Here is a 20,474-nt window from a genome sequence, read left to right as displayed (position 1 = left end):
TAATTACTGATTCATAAATGCATTAATGCATTTAGGGAACTTCAGTTTGTCAGTTATTGCCTTGTATTCCAAGCTTTGCCTGTTGCCGTTTTTGTTTATATTCATGCTGTAGATTTACCAGAGAGCATTATGGGACCACAGTGTGAACAGGCATTCTAATCCTACTAATTCCAAAATAAAACACAGATTAACATCAACAAAGCAGAAAAGTGACCTCATCTGGCAGAATATCTTCACTTCATTCTGGACTGTAAACAGAGCACAATTCTTCCTTCTCTTGCTCTCTTTTTTTTTTTTTTTTTTTTTTTTCCCTCTTGCAGGGGTGGGGTAGGAGGGCAGGATGGATCGAACATATTGAACACACAAAGAACCTGAGGAGTTATTAGGTGGGTGAAGGATTCTATTCTCCTAATGTGAAGTTTGAGATCAAATTACCACAGTTTCTTTTAATTTTACTGTGCCTTCCTGAAAATCATCATAGTCACAAGAAAAAATTACAGAATAGTCGAGGTGAGAAGGTAGCTCTGGAGATTGACTAATCTGATCTGCCTGCTCAGAGGAGAATCACCTAGAACAGGTTGCCCAAAAGTATCCAAGAATATTTCACATCCCTCTAAGAATGGAGACTCAACCAACTCTCTGGCCAACTTTTGACCACCCTCACTGGAAAAACTTTTTCTCATGTTTAAATGGAATTTCCTGTGTTTTAATTTCTCTCTGTTGCCTTTGGTCTCCTAAGGGCAGTCTGTTTCCATCTACTTTACTTTCCCTGTCAGATGTTTATACACATTGATAAGATCCCCAGGCTGAACAGTCCCAGGTCTCTCAACATGTCCTCATATGATAGATGACCCAGTCCCTTAATCACCTTTTTGGCCCTTCTCTGAACTTCCCAGTATGTCCATGTGTCCCTTGTACTGGGAGCCCAGCACCGAATACAGCACTCCAAATGTGGCTGAGCAGAGGAGAACAATTATCTCCCTCAACCTGCTGGCAATGCTCTGCCTGAAGTGGCCCAGGAGACCTTTTGCTTTAAGGGCCCATTGCTGGTTCATGGTCAGCTGCTCACCAGTCAGTTGCCACACAGCATTGCCAGAGGCTGGGTTTGTTCCTCCCCAGGGGCAAGGCTTGGTGTTTCATGAGGTTCCTGTTGGCATGTTTCTTCACCTGTCAAGATCACTCTGAATGGCAGCACATCCGTCCGGTGTATCAGCCTCATCTCCCAGTTTTGTATCATCTGCTAGCTTGCTGTGGGTACACTTTGTGCCACCATCCAGCCTGTTCAAGATGAAGTGGGGAAGTGATTTCAAACATGAAACTAATTCAGAAACTCTTACAGTAGGGAAACAATTCAGAAATTGGCCTCTGTGAAATTTCTACCTGTCAGCTTTATATAATGTAAGCGGTAAAAAGGATCAACATATGTTCAAAATTTGTTATCCTAAGAGAGAGGAAGGAGAATTTAAGGCATTCTGCATGGTCATAAATTTTTTTGAACCATGGCAATTCTTATAGCTTCTTCTCAAAACCAAGGATTCTGAGAAGGTCTGCCAGCGTAATCATCACTACTCATAGCCCGTGTAATGTGAGGAAAGTAAGAAGGCTCATCTGTAGATGAAGACTGATTGGTTTCCATAAATATATTAAGAGAATAAAATTAATGGAGGAAATTGGATTGTTCAAGCTAAAGGACAGTATTGATTCAAACATGAAGCAGCATAGCAAGAGCTAAAAAAGTTTGTGAATTTATATTGGAAATCAGATTATTAAGAAAAAAAAACAGATGGTTGTGGAACAGCTACCAAGTGATTTTTTATGAAGGAAAGACTGAAGCACCTATAAGAGGAAAGCTGGTGATTCTTATCTTATTCTTATATTTTGTGCTTCAAAATACAAGAATAAGGTGTTTCATCAGGGACTGAATTTAACTTTGCAATGTTTCAAAAAGGAAATTTGAGTTATTCTAATACTATTTATAGTATTAGAATATCCATGCTTCCTAGCATAGTGTTTCCATAATGACTTTTAAAAATTATATATATAAATCCTTTGGGGAGGATAGCATATCCAGAAGTGCATAGATAGGGAACAGAGATGTTTGGCAATTTGTAAAGTAATAAAAATTATGGGTTTTGTTCAGATGAAAAACACTTTTTGCTCCAAATCTATAACAATGATAAATACTACAGAGTGCTTTAGAAAGACTACAGGATATAAATCAACCATTTTCAATTAGCAGATAATACAATTTATACTAATAATATAAAATAGTATCTTTAGCATTTTTATAGTCACCATTTATTTTTTTTTTCTCAGTCCCAGGCTTTAAGTTGCCTTGTTTTTGTAGATATCAATTCAATTAATGAAAAATCAACATAATCTGTATAGTCCAAGAGGAGTCCAAAGTAAACACACAAGTGATCCTGTTCAAATTTTCCATGAACATCTAGGATTTCAGTCTGTAAACTTGTGGTCAATAATATTGTCTGTCAAGAAAGACCACTAAGGTAAAGGAAAGATCAGACTGCTGAGGAGATAAAAAACAAGAAATGTCAGGATTTTATGTACTTGCAGAGAAAAATAAGTTTCTGGAAATGAGTTGTCTCATTCTTTCATACAGTTTGCCTCTCTTTTTCTTATTATGTGTGACTGTCTGGAGGGGAACTGTTACCTGCTGGGGTTAAATAATTCAGCTCCTTTATTAGATACAGCAGTCTTTGACAGGGCTTTTAGGAAATAAATTAATTTCCCTTTGGATTTTGCCCCATCCGCAATACCTAACCAGTAGGAAAACCTTCTCTTGCTGTTCCTTTGGGCTGTTATGTTTCATTTGTTGGACAGGAAAAAAAAAAAAAAAAAAAAAAAAAACCACTCTTTTTAACCAGCAAAATGAACTTGAATAATATCTTGAATAAAAAAATAAACTTGATCAGCAACATCCCCCTTCAAAAGCATGTTCTACCTCACTGACTGTACATTTTACTTGGATTGCCATATAATTGACTGAATTCCCTCTGTACATTATTGCAAGTGCTTTAAGCTTCACTGGGAACATGCATACCAAAAAAGAAAAAATAAATAAATCTGTTTTTAGGTTCACATTTCTTAGTTCACAGTATGTACACAAAATCCACGTGTCCTAATGGAATGGTGTGAAGGACTTCTTATGGGAAAATTATGGCGATCATGTAGCAGACATCCAGGAAGGTTTGGGCCTTGAGAGTGGACTCAACTGCACATAGATGTCAGTAGCAAACCCTCTGTGTTTATCAGATTGCAAGCAGAAGCACCAGATGAAATTCTCTATTGAATTGTTACAGATGATGTGGGACTAAATAGGATAAAAAGGCTTAATTCCTTTTTAATAATTTGGCATATTTGAGTATGGGCAAGAACAACAATAACAACTCTCAAGAGAATTGGAGGAGGTTTTAACTCAAGGTGATAAACCTGTGCCACATAATGAGGAACAGTCACAGTTTGTATGTGATTATCATCAGTATCTTTGAACTTGATTACTTCAATCTTTTGCTAATTCTTAATCTCAGCCTTGGAGTGGCTAGGCACTTGGAGTGGCTTGGCACTCTTTTCTGAGAAACAAGGAGGAAATTACTGAGTGTGATTTTGAGTGTCTTTAACCGTATTGTGCAGAATTTGAATGTAGTGTTATTTCCCAGTCAATTGGGCATAATTCAACATTATTTTCTCCTTTTGACGTGGACACTTTGTGTTAGTGGTTTAAGTCTTTGTTTTTGCTAAAATGAAGTGTTAAAAAAATAAATAAAACAGATAAGCAGATATTCTGTTAAGTGTATGGATCTGGATTCCGGTAATTTTACTGAGATGCCTATTAATCCCTGTAAATGCTATGAAGTATTCTAATGCTGCATAGATTTGGTGTTCAAGGAGAGTCCAAAATGAAGATGTCTTGTAAATCCTGAAAAGATAAAATGAGTAATATCAGGAAAAGAGCATCTGATAATGCTTGTTTGTAGGATGTGCCCATATTATTATCTCGTGCTCTTCTGAGTGCCTCATTTCCTGCTAAACTTTCCTTTCCATTTTATTGGCAAATCCAGGCATTTTGCGAACACACAAAGTGCCAATCTAATATAAAATTTAATTTCTAAGTGTATTCAAGTATCCCAAATGACCAACAGTACGTTATAGTCTTATAGTTTATTGTTTTTAAATTCAACTTTATCAGTTTATTCCATATGTGTCGCTTGTACTGCAAGTTACATTGTTCTGGAAATTGTGACTTCTATGGGAACTGACATTTGGAATTTCTCTGCTGCCATTATGTTACTGTCCAAAAGCTGATTCTCAGGTCCCTTCCAGGATGTAGATGGAAGTTTCCAAGGATGACATTAGGCATTGGTAATGCCTTCTTAATGTGGGAATGTTAGGCGTTTTCCATATTTTAATTTTACATTGTAAATGTATCAGAGCAGGATATCAGGAGCTGACTGCATAAAATTTTCATTGTAATTAATGTGTAGGACAGAAAACCTTTGTAGTGCTAAAGATACAGTGTAATGGAAAAGTGTGCCTTTTAGGTAACAATGTGCAATAAGAGATTTAAAGAGCAGTGTAGCTTTCAGATTTGAGTGTAGCTTTTCAGATATGAGTACTGCAGCATAAAGACTTTTTTTAGTACCAGTTTTGAGCGGAATGAGACCACAAGTTCAATTCCTTGGAGGTTTCAGTAGACATGCAAGCCTGGAGTATGCCTGGAGCAAGTTACTGTACCAACAAAGAAAGTTGCCTATTCAAACTGAATGTTTAAATATCAGTTTGCTACAAGTTATCCTTAACAAATTCTCACATCTCCCTGTAAAATGTTTTGTAGTGTTTATCAGCATGATAGTGTTTTTTAAAGTTTCTTTCCTACCCAAATATTAACTATCTTAGATATTAAGTGACTGATATTGTTCCAGAGAGGGAAAGAGATTTTGCTATTGCAGTCCATTGGTATGTGATATACTTCATCCATGTAATTCTCCTCTGCTAGGAAATAACAAATATTGACATAATGGCAGGCTGACAATAAACTGTCCAAAATGTCATGAATATTAAAGAGAAAAAAACTATGTTTAAAATATGGCAAACATGTTTTAAGTGCTCAGTTTGCAAATAAGGCATGGCATTTAAAAATCGGAATCTGCTGCTTCATATCTGTTGATCAAGAAAACATATGCAGTAACTTTTCAGACCATATTGTTGACATGCCAAAACTGTGCCAAACCTTGTGACCACCCTGAAGCTGTGAAACTAAGTCTATATGAAAGATATACCAGGGAAAGTTGCACAGAAGAGGTGAACATTCAGTCTTTAATTTATAACAACAAAACCTTGTTCCTGGAAAAAAAAATATATGAGAACAAGATTTAACTTAAGAATAAAACATCAGTTTGGGTCTTCACTGCAATTTACGATATTTATGACCCAAGTTCAACTACAATTTTTAATGTGCTTTGTGACAGGACAATAGTTCTAATGTTGACCCCTTCTGGCCTGCACCTGCTTTCCACCTGTAAAGTTTTTTGGCTTCATCCTAGATCCTCATATTCCTAGCTGATTCTTTGTCATTTTGTACATCTCTTTGTCAATTACATTTTCACCTGGCACAGAATTAGGTGTACACTTAAAATCCAGTGAATGCACTAAATGGGATTTGGAATTAAATGCTCTCAAATTTTAATTACATCAGATTTCAAATATTGGAACAATTCCTTCTCCCCTGAGTAGTTCCAACTAACGCCAATACCAATATTTTATGATTTATGCAACAGGATTTGCCCTATCTTTCATAAGTAATCCTAACAAAAAAAGCAGCATTTATAGTATTGTTCTAGTTCTTATTCTGTGAAAATGCAACTCAGAATATGGACCATGTAGTGATTCATCTGTAAAGCTGAAAAAGAATGACAGGAAGGAAAATGCCAAAAAAATTAGCTAGACTCCTAAACACATAAATAAGTATAGAAAAAAAAATAATATATTTTAACATTTGCATAAATGCAACTAAAAATGCATAAAAAATTAAAATATTTGTGTAATTTGTATTTTATTGGATGATGTTTTCCCATCATATTTGAATATTTGTAGAATAATTAATGAATATTCAGGTGAAAGCAATTCTTTTTTTTTCTTCTTTTTTCTTTTTTTTTTTTTTTTTAATTCTCAAACTGATATGTTTGAAAAATGCTTTCATATGTCTTTTGACCTAAGTAAAACAGAAAGGAGTAAAAAACTTAGTGCATATATCGTACAAATGTAGTACAAATCATAGTACAAATTTGGAGTACAAAGTCTTCTTTTCTGAGACTTCATCTCCAGATACCCTGGACAATGAGGCCTCTGAGCACATTATTGATGTAAATGCAAACAATTATTCCTAGCAGGGTGCCTAAAATTTTATCAACATTCTCTGTCATAGGGTGTATTGTACAAGCCTATCTCATATTTCACGATAGTTGTCTCAGGATCAGAATAACATTTTAATCATAAAAATGAATTAACACTATACTCTTGCTGAAAGAGGAGTTGTTCGTTAAACTACCATGGAGATGAAAGCGAAACAGTGAATACTAACATTTTCATACAGATATAAAACTTCTAAGAAATATCTATGAAACAATTACAACCCTTTTGCTTTCACAAATACATTCTTAAGCTAAGCCACTAAGATTTTTTAAAGTGTTCATAGATGCCATCATAAACAGAGTACCAGACTGGTATCTTGTAGAATATTTTTCCAAGAATAGATGTTTTAATGTTTACTTTATTAAATTAAGGAAAAATCTCTTCATTGTGGCTATCATGAACAGCCTTGGGGAGACACACAACATGGTGTTTCAGAGTAGCTCCAGCCCCAGGGATGGAGGCAGCATAGCCCCAGGGCAGAAGTCTCTGTGGGGGAAGATGCCACACAAGCACTTTGCAAGTTCACAGCCTTTATCCATCTACAGCAACATCTACATGCAGCTTCTCATAAGGCTTTGTGGTATAAACATCTTGCAGTGCATAAATATTACGACTGTCATCCATGTATCTTCTCCAGCATTAACAGCTCAGCAGGGAAACTCCTGCTGCCACTTACATCTGTGCAAAATGTCCCTTGTGAAATCATCTCATAAGATACAAGTGTCCAGTTTCTGCAGTGGTGTTGCTTGTTTGTTTTTAACTAATTAGCCTTAGATCTGGCCCAATGATTTTCAAGCTGATTTAGCAGGTAACTTCAGTAAGGGGAAAGAGTGCACCCTGTCTCTTGTACCTTGGGAGATAAAGCTGGCTACTTCCCAGCCTGGATTCCCCCTGAAGCTGCAGTGTGAGCATTCCTTCAAGATGTCATTAGGCACAATTTCAATAAAATGACCAAAACCCAATGTGGTTAAGGAATTACATGTAATTTTACAGCTGCAGCCTGCTCTCATAGAGATGCGTGAGGATCCCTAGTAAAAGAGCTGGGTGTGGTGTCTGCTCCTTTCCATACTGCTTTCAGTGAAAATGCCCTCCAGGATTAATCGTGGCACACTGACCTTTCTGGAATAAGGTTTCAGCCCTCAGGTAGAAAAGGCTGGAGATTGTTGCATTAAGCAGACTGGAAAATTCAAATCTGCATTGTATCTCTTGAGTAAAATGAGACATTTGAGGTAATTTATAGCATTTAAGATGCTCTGTTATGAAATAGTATCTCGTCAGTCACATTGAAAAGGGCAGTAGAAGCAGAGGCCAAAACATACAGAAAATATTACTAGACAGCAGTTTTTTTCATAAGTTTTTGAACATTAAGACTAGAGAGAGCTGTTCCAGACAGAAGTTTGTAAGAAAATTCAAGATAAACTAAATTGCACTGTGTACCTAGACGATTATAATCTCCCACAGCTTTTTCAAAAATAGATACTAATATCCAAGTACAGCAGTGGGAACCTCAAAGTTTGGGGAGAGTGTGATTTTTGTTTTTACACTAGCACACCTGAAATCTTACCCTATTTGCTATTTTATTTTCAACCTAAATTTTACAGTCTAAAATGCCAAATAAATGCTCTAGAAATTGCTTTTACTTGGGCAGAAAATGATAGGACAAGGGGGAACAGTTTTAAACTAAAAGAGGAGAGATTTAGACCAGATGTTAGGAAGAAAATCTTCACAATGAGGTTGGTGAGGCTCTGGAACAGGTTACCCAGAGAAGCTGTGGATGCTCCATCCCTGGAAGTGTTTAAGGCCAGGCTGGATGGGGCTTTGGGCAACCTGATGTAGTGGAGGTGTCCCTGCCCATGGCAGGGGGGGGTGGAACTGGGTGATCTTTAAGGTCCCTTCCAACCCAAACCATTTTATGATTCTATTTTATGACTTTTAAATATATTATATCTTTTGAGTGTTACTAGATTCTCACTTCTCATTCCTTCATGTGCAGAAAGTCCCTCTGTTGTGTTTTTATTTTTCACCTCTTTAATGTTTTTCATCCAGTTCACAAATCCTCTGCAGATTTTTTGGACATTCTTTATAAAATGCTTAGCAACTGAAGCAAAGATTGCAATAAAAGTTTCCCACGTCTCTGATGAATATTCTTGGTACCTCACTGAAAAGCAATTTCCTCTGTCCTTCTCTGCCTTAGTGAATATTTTAGCATTGTTTTTATGCAGCAGAGCTGCTCCAGATGGAGAGATGAAGACTAAACCACCCAGGACAATCTCAGGTCTGATGATCAGAGCACAGTGGACTCTGGCATCTAGTGGCACATGCAGATCCCAGTGCATTCTAGAATGAAAGAGAGTATATTGCTACTAGTGCTCTGCTGGGTAACAGCTATGCAGGTACTTTTTGTTTCTATTCACAGAGATGCCCTAAACTGAAATAATTAAGAAATGTTGATTTTTATTAGGTGCTCTTTCCACTCCTGAAACCTTTTTCATTTTTTCTTTTGGCTAGTCCTATGCAGAAAGCTCCTCCATTTTTATTGAGACCTGGGATGTCACCAGAGTGTATTTTACTAACAAACAGCTGTTCAGGGAAAGAAAAATATCCATCTTTAAAGTGAACAAAATTCTTAAGACTATTTGCTTTCAGAATGGTCAATGCAAGTGCCGTTGTATAATGAAATATCATAGGCACTTAACTTTTATGGAGCGGTTATGGACTGGTCACTGTTCATTTTCAAGCATTAATACCAAGGCCAGTTAAAGCTAACCAAAGTCCAGATCAACAAATATTTAATATGAGAAACTTATCAGTATTGTATTACAGTTTTCTATCCTGGTTTGTTTTCAGACAGACCATTCATAGCTTTTAATATCAGTGTTCTATCCTGGTTTGTTTTCAGACAGACCATTCATAGCTTTTAATGTCAGTATTCTTTTACCTGCTATCTTTGTCATTATACCTTGCCTATTTCCATGTTTCCCACTAAATGTCAGCTCTTACAGCTGAAATTTAATTTGAATTGTTAAATATATTCTACCAAAGCTTTGAACATGAGTTTATGATTACTTCACGGAATATAGCTTGCCTCAGTGGGATGTAATAAATTAGTCTAATCATATGGTGAGCACTTACTTCATCTTATGTTTGTTCCTGCTAGGAACTGAAATTGTCTCTGTAATTGTATGCAAATCCCTTCACCAGAATAATCAAAGGAGACCTATATGTAGCTGCCCATCCTCCATAAGAGAAGAGTAGAAGTAACCTAACTTCTAATTCTACTGAAATGAAAAGTTGTGTCTTCATATGTAAAAATTCAGATACAAAATAGAACTTAAAAGATATGTGCATAGCAGGCATAGCTCCCTTTCTTCTTTAGCCATACTTACTTTCATCATAAAAGTTTCACAATATGCTGCCTAATAATGTGCCCTAGAATAAAACGTTATATTTCAGAAAGTCACCTATGCATCAAGGGACGGAGAATCTGAAACAACTTTTGTATAATGTGTTGTGATTATGTATCTTTTTCACTGTTAATAGCTTGTATTTTATTTTCTATATTTTTATGCACATATTGAATCTGCTATTTCACTTAAAGAATTACAGATATGAAACATCTGTTGTTTTTTTCTTCTTTGCTTTTGGAAGTACATAAACATCCTCACCTCTCCTATATAACTTTTCTCTAAGGAAGTTAAAACTATGAGGGTGAGGTTCATCAACAGTAATGTAGATACTCATGAGTTAAACATCTAAGTTTGAGTTAACCCCTGCAAACTCCCTCCATAGTCAATAGAAAGAAAAGGGGAAATTCTTCTCTTCTGAATATACATGCAAAAGATGATAAAAAGCTTTATGAATTGCCTTCAGAAAGTGCTTGTTTCTCCCCAGTGCTGGCAAAACGAGACTGGAGTAACTGGCATAGGCTTAGCCATCTAACTCTTAGGTGAGATAAATCCTCCTGTAAGTCTCTTACACCAAGTCATGTTTTATATACTGGCATCAAATCATTCTGATTTGCTTCTCTGAACTCTGTCAAATATTTTAGCATTAATTTTTAAAATGTGGACACAAAAAAGAGATTTAGTCATGTAGCAGTAGTCCAGTGTCCAGTGTGAAGACTGTGTCATTCTTGCCTTCCTCTTCTCAGTTTCTGAATATAAGTATCTTCATGTTACCTTAACCATTCTATAGCATAAAAGGAAAAGGTCAGGTCTGCATATTTGTGACTGTAATAGAAAGAATCGTGAAGACATTCAAATTAAGTGAGGTTATTAAGTGCGTGTTGCCCCATTAGTTCTTTTCAGAAGATGGGGAGAAGATGGTGGAAGGAGCAGAAACAATCTCAATTTGTTCATATATCTCATTTAAAAATTTTTTCATTTGGGCCACAGATATGTTTGTATCTTGATAATTTCTTAAAATATTTTCTTACATTTATTTTTTTCTTGTATGATTTTGTTCTTTTTGAGGAATTCAGACAATAAGCTCTTTTCAGGATTTACAAGAGAATGATACTTGCAGTCCCTCCTCAGCTGAAGTGCCTAGGAGGTGCAATGATTTTTCAATGTTATTACACTTCAGTAAAAGCCACTATATGAAATCTTTGGAGGTTTTGTGAATTGTTGCTCAAGTCCAAAAAGAAAGAATCATATCTTAATTCTGGTCTATATCAGATGAGCAAGGAGTTAGTTCTAGAACTGGAAGAAAATCATAGATCATCAGTTTTATCTCCGAATTGATAGTTGTTTGATTGTTTGTTTATTTGTTGCCAACTTTTGTTTAATTTGTGGTTTATCTTTTTAAAAGAAATCATGAGACTTACTCCAGACAAATTTCAATCAAGAGGTAACAATACTAGAATCATAGCATCCAGATTTTAATGCCTCTCTTCCAAGCATGTTACTTTTTTTTTTTTTTTTTTTTAATTTAGATACTTGAGAATACAGATTTCAAAGAGATCTTAACTGAAATTTAAAATCAGAAATAATGTCTCTATCATCTACAAGTAACACTTACAGTAGCAGTAATAACCTATTGATTTCCTGTGGTGTAGTCACCGGTAAATACAGATTGTTGCATAGTGGCAGAATTAAGGTTGCCTTTGTCTTAAAACAAATGCTTCTTAGTGTGAAGGCTTGTTGTTCAGGCAATCTGAAATTGTTCTTTCATTTTTCTTTCATGTATGTATTAGAAATGGGATTGCATTAATGACTGTAATCGGAGATTATTGGATATTTTATTAAAAAGTCTAGTTTTCCAACAAATTCCTGTAGAAAGGAGGCAAAAGTTCTGACATCAAGACCCTCATTTAGTGCTCACATTCAGATCTGTCTTAGGGTATCTAATGGATCAACTGAGGTAGATGACTTGTGGGGAAAAATTGGATGTGACAAAGTAATTAAAGACAGCACCATAATACACGTTACAGACTATAGATTTTGTGAAATGGAGAATGTTGGTTTTAGGTATTGCACTAGAGAAGAGAAATTTAAGCTAATATTTATAATAACCAAGACATGTTTACAACTAAGATGACTATTTGACAAATTAATTGCAGAAATAAGAACAAATAAAAAATGTAATAAGCTAAAGATCTGAACATACTGTCTTTTCTTCATATATATATATGTGTGTATATATATATATATATAACACTAATGATGGAACCAAGATGACCAGCATCAGATGACCAGATATTCCAAGAGACCAGGTAGCCTGTACAGTATTTGAAAATGTTGGTCTTTGACAGAGAGTAAACCTAGCAACATCTTTTTTTTCTTTTTTCTTTTTTCTTTTTTTTTTTCCTGCTCAGTGTTCACAAGGCTTAATTGCTATTTTTTAATGTAACAGTTTGTGCGGTTCATCATTTTCTGAAAATGCTGTAATTATTATATACAGATTGTAATTTAGCATTCAAAGGTATGTAGTAATAATTTGCTAATATTTGATTCTTTGCTGCTACAAGCAATTTCTGAAGAGCTTCTCCACCTGAGCCAGTTCTAGTTTAGCCCTTTGGCATAGTGAAATAAAAGCAAGGAAAATATAAAATGCTTACAATATATATAAATGCAGTCAGTGTACATTTGTAATTATGCTCAAATGTATTCATCTCTTTGTGTGCTAGTAGTAAGAAAGGTTACTGGACCTGGTGTTTGAGTTTCCATCTGAAGGCATTTAGCAAAGTGGGTATCTGAGAATCATTCCACACAAGGAAAGATATCAGGCTGCATTCAGAACCAGGGCTTTTCTTCAGTTCCTCTCATGTTTCCACTCTTCTTTTTCAGTTGGTATATTGATAAGAAACCTTTACAGTGTATTTCATATGAAGGTTGCAGATCCTGAAATGCAAAGAAGGGGGAAATTTTTGCCAAACAGTGGGTGTAGGTCAAATGGGACCTGGCATTGACTGAATCTTCGATCATGAATTCCCCCTTGTGAGTAAGCCAAACCACATCCCATATACTTGCTGAAAGCACATAACCTACACATAACCATTATTTCACTTAATTATTCTTTCTTTTCTTTCTTTTTTTTTTTTTTTTTAAGGCTCTGGTTGCAATACATTGACATCATTTTCTTGTAGCTTTATGTCCTCCTCAGGGAAAAAGGGTTATTAAACAGTATGGGTGAAGTTATACATGCACCACTCATGCAAGATTAAGGGAGAAAAGGATAGAAAGCCTGTCTGTAGACCTCCACTAGAGTTTATCTCAGAGGTGTTTCACAATTTCACAAAAAATTATTGAATGTCATAGACCTCAGGGAGACAAGAAGTAAAAATTCAGATCATAAGGGTAATTCCATTTATCATCATACTTTCTGAAATCTCTGAATGAAAATAGCAATAGAGGATGGCTAAACTGATCCATTATTTCCTTGGTTTTGTTTCTGATCTATCAGTAATAAAATTTTCCTGGTCACTGACTGTGATAGTGACTTAGTTCACACACTACATCATAACAGAAAAAACTGAAAGTACATAGAGTTTGAAAAGCAATATAAACCCTAACTTGGATTTTTCAGGAACAAACCATGCCAGATGAAGAAAATATCCTTTGTTTTATAGAAATTGGAAAGAAAAAAAAAAAAAAAAAAAAAAAAAAGTTGTCTCATTCTAGTAGGATTTTTTACATGGTTTGAACAAAGGTTTACTAAAAGAGCTAAGAAAATTTTGTCTTGGTAAAATTTCTAGAATATGGTAAAACTTGTCACACTGGGACTCAAAAAAAAAAAAAAAAGAAAAAAAAAAGTGGATGAGATTCACTGTCAAATAAGGAAGTATTAAGCAGTAATCCATTCTGGCTGTAGTTTTTTTTGCAGTATTTTTGTTAATGACATAGATGAAGAAATATAGAATACATTTATTGAACTTGAAGTTGATGAAAAATTGAAAGGACTTTGTGTACTTTGGAATTAATTTTTGAAATATATTACATTGTCAGCACTGCACTTCAGGAAAGATGTGGATCAATTGCAGCATATCCAGAGGACAACAAGGAAAATTGTCAGAATTTAGACTAAAACATGTTCCAGAAGTAAATAAAAAATGAGAAACTGTTTCAGCAAGAGAAGAGCAGGGGGAGTGGAGGGAAGAGGGGGGGAGTGGAGGGAAGAGGAGGGGAGGGGAGGGCAGGGAAGGAAGGGCAGGGAAGGGAAGGGAAGGGCAGGGAAGGGCAGGAAAGGGAAGGGAAGGGAAGGGAAGGGAAGGGAAGGGAAGGGAAGGGAAGGGAAGGGAAGGGAAGGGAAGGGAAGGGAAGGGAAGGGAAGGGAAGGGAAGGGAAGGGAAGGGAAGGGAAGGGAAGGGAAGGGAAGGGAAGGGAAGGGAAGGGAAGGGAAGGGAAGGGAAGGGAAGGGAAGGGAAGGGAAGGGAAGGGAAGGGAAGGGAAACAGCAGTCTTCGGTTATGTAAAGGATTGCTTTAAAGAAGAAGGAAACAAACTGTTCTTTATGTCTACTAGGATAGGACAGGAATGAGTGGCTTTAAATTGTGCCAGGGGAGATTTAGGTTTGACTTTAGGAAACATCTCCTAATGATAAGGATAATTAAGCAATGAATATATTACCTGGGAAGTTACAGAATCCTCTGTAGAGGTTTTTAAGGACAAACAAAGATATCTGTCTAGGCTGATTTAAATATAATTTATCTATCTTTGGGGATGGAGGGATAGAGAGGAATAGATAGGATTTTTCTTGAGCTCCCTGTCTTATTTTCCAATCTTTCTGTCATTTTTGTGAATTAGACATGAGAATGACTTGGAACACACCTGTAGTTGTAGCTTTCACTCTGTCATCTGAATTATGCGGTTTGTACATATTTTGTATTGAATGATCTGGCTCCAGTTCCAAATTCAGAGAAGGTCAGGCATGTGAATGAGTTATCATGGGCCAAAATTTATATGGTTGTGTTTATAAATCTTACTGATTGTGTTTGAGTTCTGGAAGCTATATGCTCACCAAAACTTTAAAACAAGAATGTGTTAATAAAAAGGTATCGATCATAATAAGAAAAACTAAAATGCACTCAAGTTGTGTTTTTTGTAGTTATTGGATGAACACATCTAATACAATCATGCATCATTCCTACTGTATATTTCTTGTATGGTTTTCCTCGCTGTAGTGTCTGGATTAATCTCACCAAGGTTTGCCTAGATAAATGGCAGGTATTTTCACTAAATCTCATGTCTAGACTCTTTCTGTAGTCGTTGGAGAAACAGAAAAGCACCTCTGAGATAAATATCTAAGACCAAAAAAATATATATATTATTTATAGGATATCCATCTCTCTTGTGGAAGCCTGGATGATTAACTCAGACAACTTCTAAGACACCTAGAGTTAAGTGACAGGAATCCAATATTGATGGTCAAGTATATTGTCTTATCCATACCAAATGATTTGATCATTTATTCTCCACTTCTGCTGTTCTTTGGATTTATAACAAATGGAATTTATTTTTTTTTATTGATCCTAATATGAATTCCAGCAGACTGAAGCAGCTTTCAAAAAACACCTCCAGCATTTCAGTCTCCGTTGTCAGAGTTAATTTGGGGAATGGAATCTGTTCCTGCTAGAAAGCTACTTGGACAGAAAGAGAAAAAAATAAATTTGCATTTCTGTGATATACAGTATAAGATGCCTGTCTTTGGAGAAGATCTCCATTCATTAAGGATATCTTCTATTCTTTGGCCCATAGCAGAAATATATTGCATATGTTTTTTCCAGGTACATTAACCTGTTAACTTGTGTCAGTCAGTATTGTCAGTCTACTAGACAGAGTAAAGAACAGTAATAATATACAACTAATGCACCTTGTGAATCATAGAAAATTAATACTAAGTAATTTTCTGCCTAGTAGTTCATAAGCATGAATTATTACTAGGGTGCTGTTGTTTGGAGCAAGCAGCCACTTTGCTAGCTCTCTTCTGGCAAAAACATCTGGAACGACAGCACACACTTGGAGGGGCAGAGGAAAAGGTTTCCCAGAATGAAAAGGTTTCTGGAAGATGAAAGTTATTGGAATTCTAATTATAACTCTGTAATTGATCACTGAAATATTTCTGGTGAATGCAAACAAGGAAGCCAGAAGTAAGAAAAACAAAGAAAATAAAGGAAAAAAGCCAACCATGTGTCTTCCAGCAGAAAAAATGAGTCAAGAAAATGCTTCTCTGATTGCTTCAGTTTATTCTGAATACATTGAAGAGATTTAGATATCAGATTAGCCTTTTCATTTAAATGGAAATAAATGAAATTAAGTCATTGACTACTGAAATGAAATTGAATGGGGCAAGTTTAGCTAGTACAGCAGAAGACACAAAAAAAAAAGACCTGAAGGGCCACTGAACTTTTAAAATCAAAAAAGATCACTCATGATTTCAGCTACTTGGAAGGAAATGGTGAGGAGGATAGAGTCTCCAGTCATGGCAATGTATCAGCAGCAAGGAAGAATCCTGGACCTCCAAATTCATGCACTTATAAAGTGTCTTAAACACTTTGGTCTCCAGCAGATACTTCTCAGTCTCTGAAGAACTACTAATCTCTCTCAAAACAGGTATAAGACCAGGTACACATCTAGCATTGTTTCTCTGTGGCTGATGCATTTTGTAATGGAAAACATACCTATGCAATGAAGAATGTGGAAAGCAAGGTTAAAAAGCATCAGAGATTTTGTTCGTAAGGTATTTTGCTACAGAATCAATCCCAATAAGTAGATATTTTGGGATAGGCATCTTCAGATCTGAATTTACAGGAAAAGAGAAGAATAATTAATTAATTATTCTCCAATTATTAATTAATTGTTCTCAATTAATTAATTAATTAATTTATTTATCTTCAACATGATGATTGTTTAGTAACTTTTTGGAAAATAATAGCAGTTTGTTAGGTCACGACAATCCCATGTGACAATAAAACAGGATAGGAAGAAAGCAAGGAGTCAACAAAATAAAATCTTTTCAGACTTTCCCTGTCTCAAGGTTGGTTCCAGGGTATTGAAATTGAATTGCTATTACTGAACATTAAGCATTTGTCAATAGAATCTGCATTTGAGCGGTGATCTACAAAAGCAGTTCACGGACTTATCACAGGTCATATGAGGAGAATGCCATAGGATCATAGTCTCATAGAAAGGAAGGAGAAGGAATTCTTTCATATAGCATCCTCGTATTTCAGAAGGACTTCACCTATGTTTCCAGGCAATTGCAGTGGTATTTTATCTTGCTCATAGATTTGCTTATTAAAAAGAAAAATAATAACAAAAATTTCCTGGAAAGACTAGTAGTTTTTTGAAGACTTCCAGGCTTCAACCAGGCTTGTTTTTTTCTGCTAAACGATTTATCTGCATTTCAAGGTTGAATTAGTTGGTGAGGAAGGGTTACTATATATATGCCTCTGAGAACTTCTTTTATTTATTGGCTTATGCCTAAGCATTTTGTAAAATAATGTTTTAGTGGAAAACATTGATTGTGTAGCTCAGTTGATAGGAGTTAGTTTTTTCTTTAATTTGCTTTTATGCAAGCAGTAATATTTCACAATACATGGGATGGAATGTATTCATATCACTAAACCTCCAGAAAAATGAATTACTCATCTGTCTGCAGCATAACTGAGGATAAACAGCAGATAACCAGAAAATAAATACATTTTAGGCCACAGCTGTAAGACTAATGTCTGCTGTCTTTACTTGGGCAAACATCTCTTTGAAGTTTAAAAATTTTGTCTAAACAGAGACACTGCGCTAAGTTTCTGTATTGACTGAATTACCTCAGGTTAGTTTCTTTTTCTTTTTTTTATATAAAATGTTTGCAGCACTGCATACAACTCATTTTTTCTCTGCTAGCTGTAGCCAATTATTTTGGACAAATAAGCATTCTCCTCTGCATGTGTAATTTCTATGCCAACTGAGCCTGTGAATGTCTTTATTCATTCTGTGTAAACTCCACCCTTGTCAGTCTGTTGTATTGAAAAATGTTCCTGCACACTGAAAAGATGTGCCATGGATTACCTGCACAGGGATTCTGAACTCCTCTCATGGAGAGGTTGCACCATATCCAGTTACTACAGTTTAGCTGTATTCTGCTGTATGTGAAAGATATACTAACATGAAAACCTATGCCTGAGTGCCAGCTACTGACAAGAAGCTACAGAAGCTTGATATGCCTAAAAGAAGGCAGTTGCTAATGAAATATGGCAAGTCAAACCTTGATCCAAGGTAGAAAAGCTTTTCTATGTGTTTGTCTGATATTTGTCATGCTTTATGCTGGGATAAACTCCCACTTTGATCAAAACACATCTGAGTAAAGTTGTCAAAATGAACTAAGCAAAGAATGAGGGGATGTCAATTGCTGTTTCAAACACCATTCATTCTGAATCAAAGAAAATGTTAATTTGTGTCAGGAAGCTGAATTATGTAAATGTTGAATGTGTTTGTAGCAAAGACCAAGTCAAAGCTACAGTGTAAATGAAGCAGGAACCCCTTTAACACTGGAGTAGTTTTAATGTACATCTATATATGGAAATGAATAGGAAATGAAGCAAGAAATACAATGTTTGGGAAAGAATCTTGTCATAATTTGCAGAGATAATTACAGGCAAAAACGAGATTGAATATAGCAACAGGAAAAGCAGAATAATTATGCGGCAATTAACAGGAAAGCTGTATGCTTCTTTGAAAAAAATAGCAGTCATCAGGTTAAAAATATATGCTGGGTACAGAAATGTTTTAATAGTCAATACATCAAGTATTTGAATTCATTTCCTAAGATAAAATATTGTTTCATAAAATAGATCTCATCTATAAGATGAAATATATTATGCAGTTTATGTATTCATTATAAATGTTTGTATTTTTATCTTTAACATGTCATCTGAATTGGAGGAAAAATAACACGTTAATTTCAGACTGTGGATACATAGTGTAATAATAAGAAGATTTTAAGTTAGTGTTTCAAGGACTGCAAATACTGGAGGATCCAGTAGAAAAATAACTACTCCTAGATTTGCAACAGAATTAGTTTCTTATGTCCTAAAATCTTCATATTCTGATAAAAACTATTACCTGCTTTTATTTTACTGGAGGCAACCCTGGTTTTTGGTGGTTTTGTAAGTCTTCTACTTTATTAGTTAGCAACAGCACAGTCAAAATTACTCTTTCTGAAATGTAACATACAAGGATTTCTCTGGCAATTTAGGGAATCTGAGATGGTACTTTTCATGGGGAGCCTCTTATGTAGTGGCACCTTCAAGTGCATTAAAATGACAGCTGGGGCTCGTTGTGCTCAGCCACAGGACCATCTTGGTGAAAAGAGAAAGGAGAAACCACTGCATATCCACGTTAGTATAGGATAGTTTTCAAGAGGTGAAATCTTTCTTTTAAAGCTAGTGGGAACAATTCATCCAGATAACAATTAAAAAGACAAGGTGTTTTGCGTAGTGGTTCTGGACAGAGGGACATCCTCTGAATTGTATCATTTGTATAAACATGTTGTCAACAAACATGTCTATCCCTGTCTTTCTTAAACATTGAATCTGGATCTGAGGTGTGTAATCATCATTGCTTTATGCAAATGCACCATTTACTCTAGATACAAGATGGAATAAGACATGCTACTCACTTCAGCAATTGTTTGGGCAAGTCAAGGCTACATGTGCAAGCTATCCTGAGACAAGTCACAGGCTCCTCTCCTGCCTCTGCACTGCACATCCCCAGTGAGAAAAAATTAGGAGAGGGAACAAGGTGAGGGGCATACTGAGGCTGCAGGCAGGGAGCCTGCACTGTGGGTTTAGTGGGGATGCCGCTTTTCCCTTCTGTGGATAGGCTCAAAGATGACAATGAGGACGTCAAATAATGATAAAGAGCAGTAATCCTGCCAGTAGTAATAATTAATGCCTCTATGGTGCCCTTCATTCATTGACCTCTAATCACTTTGTATACATTGACTAAAGCTGTATGGGTTCTCTGAAATAGATCAATATCATTTTTATTTACTGCCATAAACATATGTATATATAAAAGTATAAATATACGAAACAATAAATTCTTATTAAAAAGCAGTAAAAATCACTTGGCTTAAGTGTTTAAAAAAAAAAACAAAAAACAAAACAAACAAAAAAAAAAAAACAAAAAACAAAAAAAAAAGCACTACCAACAATAAAGAAACAACAAAGCATTTGAATGTCTAATACACTGGGTTTGAGGATACAGATCCTCCTGGTGAATGAGGGGACTCAGGCATTTTCTTTGCTGTTTCATGAGAAAAGTCCAGATATAGAAATGTGTATGAAACCAATATGAGAAGCCGAATGGTTGGCTGGATGAGACCATGTGTATAAAGCATATGTAGCTTTTCCGTAATGCTGAGAATCATTCCAAGGAATCATAGCAATTGTAGTTTTCATTGCTTACATAATGTGCACTGATCAAGGCTAGCAACATAGGTAGGAATATAAACTGTCTTGTTCCCTTCCCTGCAGGAGCAGATATTAAGAGTCATGATATTGATTAAGAACAATTCCTATTTAAAAAATACAATGATTGTGTTACTAGTGTA

General features: G+C 35.6%; 1 protein-coding gene across 6 annotated transcripts in view; it reads left to right on the top strand.

Moving 5' to 3' along the window:
* The window catches only part of GRIA4 (glutamate ionotropic receptor AMPA type subunit 4), a 226,733-nt gene that overhangs the window by 116,673 nt on the left and 89,586 nt on the right, over window positions 1-20,474 (top strand). The window lies entirely within an intron of this gene.

Source organism: Aythya fuligula, chromosome 1 (assembly GCF_009819795.1).
Source record: "Aythya fuligula isolate bAytFul2 chromosome 1, bAytFul2.pri, whole genome shotgun sequence".
NCBI classification, from domain to species: domain Eukaryota; kingdom Metazoa; phylum Chordata; class Aves; order Anseriformes; family Anatidae; genus Aythya; species Aythya fuligula.
The sequence above is the reverse complement of the archived record's forward strand: the minus strand, read 5'-3'. Positions and strand labels throughout refer to the sequence as shown.